This window comes from Vigna umbellata, chromosome 3, assembly GCF_029865625.1.
Source record: "Vigna umbellata cultivar VRB3 chromosome 3, Vumbellata_1.0, whole genome shotgun sequence".
Classification (NCBI taxonomy): domain Eukaryota; kingdom Viridiplantae; phylum Streptophyta; class Magnoliopsida; order Fabales; family Fabaceae; genus Vigna; species Vigna umbellata.
Genome location: NC_142167.1, coordinates 31,346,285 through 31,352,914, shown reverse-complemented (window position 1 = coordinate 31,352,914; position 6,630 = coordinate 31,346,285). Strand labels below are relative to the sequence as shown.

Genomic DNA, 6,630 nt, shown 5'->3' with positions numbered 1-6,630 from the left:
GAAATGGTGAGTTTCGGTAGAGAGAAGGGAGAGCTTTTAGAGAGAAGGAGGAGAAATGAAAGATCAGATTTTTGGAGAAGAAGAGTGCATGCAGAGAGAGTGACGCGAATTTCAGAAAAATCAGTTTTGTTTAAAACGAACGTCCGCTCTCCTGCTGACACCTGCATTTCACTATCTAATTTTCGGATTCTCGTTGCTTGACACCTGGCGTCCGTTCAGAGGGGTTTTGGGTGCGTTTTTAATGAGGTCTGACACATAAAATGTATGAGGTGAAAGATGAAAGTAAAAAATTAAATTTCAGACTCAAGACTAGGATATGCAAGTATAATTATAGGAGTTATACCATTTTAATCGTTGAGAAGTGAAAGAGTAATTCCATAAAAATAGAAAAAAAAAATACAAAGTATAATCAAATCGTAGAGAGATTTTTTTGTGGATAGTTAAGGAAGTAGATAGTTTATAAATAGGAAAATTTCTCTTTAATAATTTTTTTTTGACAACTTATTTACAACAACTTATGTGGTAGCTTGTGATTGATCCGTTTCAAATATACGGACTAATAAAATAGTGACACATAGTATATTATCAAAAAATTGTTAAAATATATACTACTTATAAATATTACACAAGGGAAAGAAACATGAGAATATTATTGTTAGTTTGACTAGAATTAATTATTAATTATATAAAGATATGGAGAGAGAAATAAAGAAAAGAAGAAGAGTGTGTGTTATAAAAAATGATTGGAAAGTGTTACGTGAAAATTTTGTTCTGTCTAATACATCAGTAGTTTATGACTTTACGTAAGTTTTTGGAGCTGCATATATTAATCCCAATAAAATATTACATTCCCCTAGATATCATGCACTAATTCTTAATTAGAACTATATTACAATTTGCTTAAGAAAATACATTATTCTATCATTTTGCTTTACAATATATATATATATATATATATATATATATATATATATATATATATATATATATATATATATATATATATATATATATATATATATATATATATATATATATATATATATATATATATATATGTGCGCGCTATGCATATAGGTATCTTCATTCTTTTGTGCTAAAAAGGTAATTGTCAAAGATATTTATTTTTGTTCGACACTTTTTTTCTTAAAATAGAACAAATTAAAATAGAGACAAAAAAAGGAATACCATGAAAGTCTAAGAAATTTTGAGAATAATTTCATTCAACAAATATTAAAAGCAAACCATCTTCACATGTTTCTCAAAAATATCTTATACAATATTTTTATTTTATTTCTAAAAAATAAAATATTTTTCTCTTTTTTTCTTTTTTTAAAACAAATTTACCAAAATATGTTAAAAATATGATATCTTTTTTTCCTATATTCGAGAATTCATTTTATCCTTTGTTTTCAGACTTTTTAAATTCTTATCATATTTAGTATTTTAAAAACTCATCCTTATATTGTAAAATATATTTTAATTTCTCTTTCTTTACTAATCCAATCAACATTTAGACTTAACATTACACAATCTTCTTAGTATTAGTATCGTAAAACATAACCAAAAGTTCTTATATCAAAACCAATCATTGATCCAATTAATATTAAATTTATCAATCCCATCAACATTTGAGTCTAACACCACACAATCTCTTCTTTTTAGTATTAGTTTTGTGGAAGTATGAGATTAAAAATTCTTAAATCAAAACTAATTATTGACTAAATCGATATTGAACTTATTATTAACTCAGTCAGCATTAAACCTAACACCATTATCAACTAAATTATGCCATAAATCTAGATAATGATTTTTTAGTTTTTTTTTTCAATAATAACCACTTTTATTTCAATTTTTTTTTATATTTTTAATCAAATTATTTCTATTTCTATTATTTTTATAATCTATTTCTTTCCATTCAAATAATATGCTTCATTTTGCAAACATCCTTTTTTTTTCTTGTTTATATTTCTATTTATTTTGTTCTCTTTGAAACGGAGGCTTACCTGTTGAAGGACGAAAGATTAGTATCCTGATTCTACAGCTTGTCCACCTATTGTCGGTTAACCCATACATTCCATTATTAACACATCATTTTATTTTGGACACAAACTACATTTCTGTACCATCAGTTAAAATGATTTTAATCACATTTGTTACTTTGAAATACTAATATATGTTATTACATTATTATAACGAATTGTAAGTATCAAAGTATTTTTTTAATAATAGAAAATAATTTTGACAAAATCAAAAAAATAATTTAAAAATATACTATAATAATGTAGTAATACAGAGCATGGATTAAATAAAGGTGTAACGTAATTATATGTTTAAATGAGTTCTCAGTTATGATTACTTCTTTTAGTATGATATAGGTTTTACATTCTGAAAGAAAACATAAGAACTCAAAAGTTAAAAACCTACCATTACAAAATGTAAATACTTTTACTCAGATCTGAAACAAGTGTTCAATAAAAGGAGATAAATACTGAGAAAACTCGACATTCACATCGTAAACATAATCCATCCGAATATCACCTCAGCCACTCAATAAAATCAGATATGCATGAGAGTGTTACAGTAACAGAAATAAAAACGTGTTCATCGTCTACATTTTCGCCATCGTACGACTATCGTAAGATCTTCGTGCACATGGAAGTGATAGCGTGGTACTACCGTAAGATACCTACGAGTATAGATATTTTAATTAATTTTTTTTTGTGTTTTCATCTTGAAAATATATACTGATTTTAATGAAATGATTTTTTAAAATATATTTTATAACATAAAAATTAATGTATATAAGTGTATTTAAAAAACAGAAACACACAAAATCCAAATTACATACCTGTCTTGTCTATACTAATCGCTTATGCGGCCATTGAGCTTTCATAATTTTCTCGAGTCATCACGCCCTGTCTCGCACTCCCTTCACATCATTAAACATTGTTTGGCTAACATAAGCACTGAGTTTTTTCAAACTATACGATCATTCTTCCTCATAACGCAGTTTCTTATCCCTGCTTTATTTATACGAATCATCACACTCATTATTAGTTATTCAAACATACTAGGAACCATTAAAAACATGTATTAATAAAACATAAATTTAAGAAATAAAAATATAAGACAGGAAAGTAGTTGTCTTGTTGACGGAAAGTGTGACCATCTTTAAATAGCCATGCTCTTCTGCAGGCTCTCAACAACACATGGATTGTTCCTCTTTTCCTTTGTCCCGAACACACTTCAACTCCACTCATTCCCTTTAGTGGCTCTTCAAGTTCCTTGTTAGATAAGATTTATGCAAATTCCTTCACAAAATCCCGAATATCCAATTACCAACCACCATTGCAGCAACCCCAACCCCAAACCTTCGTCCAGGAAAAACAAATTCGCTTTAAATTCTCTCTGGTTCACTCAGTTCGTTAGTTAGTTACTCCAACCATGAGAGAGCCGCAGAACGACACCCTGGCGACCCAACTAACAACCACCAACGACGACGTGCCATCTGCCGTCGTTTTGTTCGGGAAGTACGAGTTGAAGAGGTTACTGGGAGTCGGCGCGTTCGGCAAGGTGTACCACGCCACAACCGCCGACACGCGCCAGAGCGTGGCGGTGAAGGCCGTCAGCAAAAGCAAGGTCTTAAACGGAGGTTTTGCTGCCAACGTCGAACGCGAGATCTCTATCATGCGCCGCCTCCACCACTCCAACATCATTGACCTCTTCGAAGTACTCGCGACGAAGACCAAAATCTACTTCGTCATGGAGTTTGCCGCCGGCGGCGAACTCTTCCACGCGGTAGCCAGAAAGGGGCGCCTCGAGGAGGAGGACGCCAGGTTTTACTTCCGGCAACTCATCTCCGCCTTGAAACACTGCCACTCGCTCGGCGTGTTCCACCGCGACCTCAAGCTCGATAATTTGCTGCTCGACGAGAACGGGAATTTGAAAGTCTCCGATTTCGGGTTGAGTGCAGTCACGGGTCAGATCCGACCCGACGGGTTGTTACACACTATTTGTGGAACCCCTACCTACGTGGCACCCGAGATTCTGTTGAAGAGAGGCTATGATGGTGCGAAAGTAGATCTGTGGTCGTGTGGCGTCGTTTTGTTTGCGCTCACCGCAGGTTATTTACCATTCAATGATTGCAACGTCACCGTTTTATTCAGAAAGATTTACCGCGGTCAATTCCGGTTCCCTAGGTGGATGTCCAGTGATCTGAGGTACCTCTTATCACGCTTGCTTGACACAAATCCCGAAACCAGGATTACCATTGATGAGATCTACCAAGACACGTGGTTCAACGCGGGTGAGGACCAGTACGAACCGGTTCGGGTCAAGGAGAGTGAATGCGTATGCGGGGATAGAGGAACCGGGTTCAAGTCGCTGAACGCGTTCGACTTAATTTCTTTTTCGACAGGTTTGGACATGTCGGGTCTTTTCGAGGATCCGAACGGGTCGGATTCCGTGGAACGGGTTGTTTCCGCCGCGTTACCAGAGAATATTATAGAGAGAGTGGAGGCGGCAGCGGAGGATGGGAAGGTGGTGGTAAAGAGGGAGAGAAACGGTGGTGGAGCGAATTTGGAAGGGCAGGACGGTAATTTGATAGGTCTCGTAGTAGTTTACCGGTTAACGGAAGAGCTTGTAGTGGTTGAAATGACGAGAAGTGAGAAGGGAGGGGAATCTGGCGCGAAGTTTTGGAAAGATAAACTGCGCCCTCTGCTTATTGAATTGGCAGGTGAACGGGAAACGCCGGTTTCCGGTGACTTCTGTAACATATAGTTTGGTATCTATGTTTTTTGGTCTGGGTACCAATCAGGATCCATCATTTTTATGGATTGGGTTTATTTTATGCAGAATTTATAAAATTAAGTACGTAATAAAGATGTTTAATGGAATTTTAGAATACTTTAATACACTTTTATAAGTTTTTTTTAGGGTTAAATATGTTTTTAGTCCCTAAACTATCAAGCGATTTTGTTTTTAGTCTCTCTTTCAAATTAAGGTACTTTTTGGTCTTTCACCTTTAGGAAATCATAATTTTTCGTCTTAAAAAACCAACCGCGTTAAAAAGAAGCTGAGTTCGCTAATGGTGGAGTGTCACGTCATGTTTTTTCCCTGACATTGAGTCAATATGTCTCTTACCGTACGGTAATGTCGAAGGGTATTGTTAATGGCCGAATAATATTGGTAAGGCCGAATGATTATAATGACTGAATGACCGAACGATATTGGTGATGACCGAACGGTATTGTTAATGATCGAACGGTATTGTTAATGACCGAACGGTATGGTAATGGCCTAATGATTATGATGAATAAATGAGCGAATGGTATTGGTGGTGACCGAACGGTATTGGTGGTGGCCGAACGGTATTGGTGGTGCCCGAATAGTTATGATGACTGAATGGTGATGGTGACCGAACGGTGATGGTAACTGAATGATGATGGTGACCGAATGGTGATGGTAACTGAATGATGATGGTGACCGAACGGTGAGGGTCAAATTGACTCAGTGTGAGAAAAAAGATAACGTGACACTCCACTGTTAGCTAGCTCAGCTCCTTTTTAACGTCGTTGGTTTTTTAGGATAAAAAATTATGTTTTTCTACCTTAATTTGAAAGAGGAACTAAAACAAAATTGCTTGATAGTTTAGGGACTAAAAATATATTTAACCCTTTTTCATATAACTGCAATAAAAAAATTTCCACAAAATTAATCTGAAGAAAGCTGAATTAATTATACTTAGGTAATTAGTTTTTGTCATGACTTCTTGAATGATAATAGCATACTTAAATTGACTATTTGACATTCATTAATGGAATAAAATATTCTTTTTAATTATTTGGACGGAATAATAAGAATTTAATTGAATTTTATAATAATTATACGGGGGAGATAGGATTGTTTATAAGAGAAAGAAATTTAGTTTTGTTAAATTATATACCGTCACAAAGAGGTGAATAAAAAATATAAATGGTCTAAATTAGATATCATCAACATTATTGAAATGTAGGTGGTCCTCTATTTTATGAATGAATTTGTAGGAAACTCTACCCCTTCATAAATGCGAAGAATATCCACTCAAAAATAATTATGAAAATAACTTGACATCTTAATGGTTACTACTATAAAACTTGATCATCCTCCATTAAAGAAGTTTAGTTAGTAGGTTAGGTTTCGCATCATGTAAGTCAATAAACTTTTAAAAGGATATACACTTCTATAGCCTCAAACATAGACTTCTATGTCTTTCAAACACAAATAGGTAACATGTATTTGACCTTTTTTTCAAAATATATGATAATAAAGATAACTCATGCATACTTAATTGTATTGACGATTAAAAATAAATGGTTATAGTGATGATATATTGACAATTATATTGAAAATGTTAATATAATTGTCTATCCAAAGCATTTAAGTGTGTTATGCCAAATCTATAGATCAAATACCAGTCTTATACATGTAAATTGTAATATTACCTTAATTTTGAAAAAAAAAGACTTTTCTCTTTGAAGTACTAAATATATGTGAATCCAAAATTGAGTATGGAAGTAAGAAAATTGGTCAACTTTTCCAAAAAGATTTGTTAGAAGTGGACTTTAAGTCTAACTAAACCCTATAGGG

General features: G+C 33.4%; 1 pseudogene; it reads left to right on the top strand.

Annotated features, from left to right (window-relative positions):
- Positions 1–2,883: 2,883 nt before the first annotated feature.
- LOC124841825 (CBL-interacting serine/threonine-protein kinase 14 pseudogene) lies at positions 2,884–4,945 on the top strand (annotated as a pseudogene).
- Positions 4,946–6,630: the final 1,685 nt, after the last annotated feature.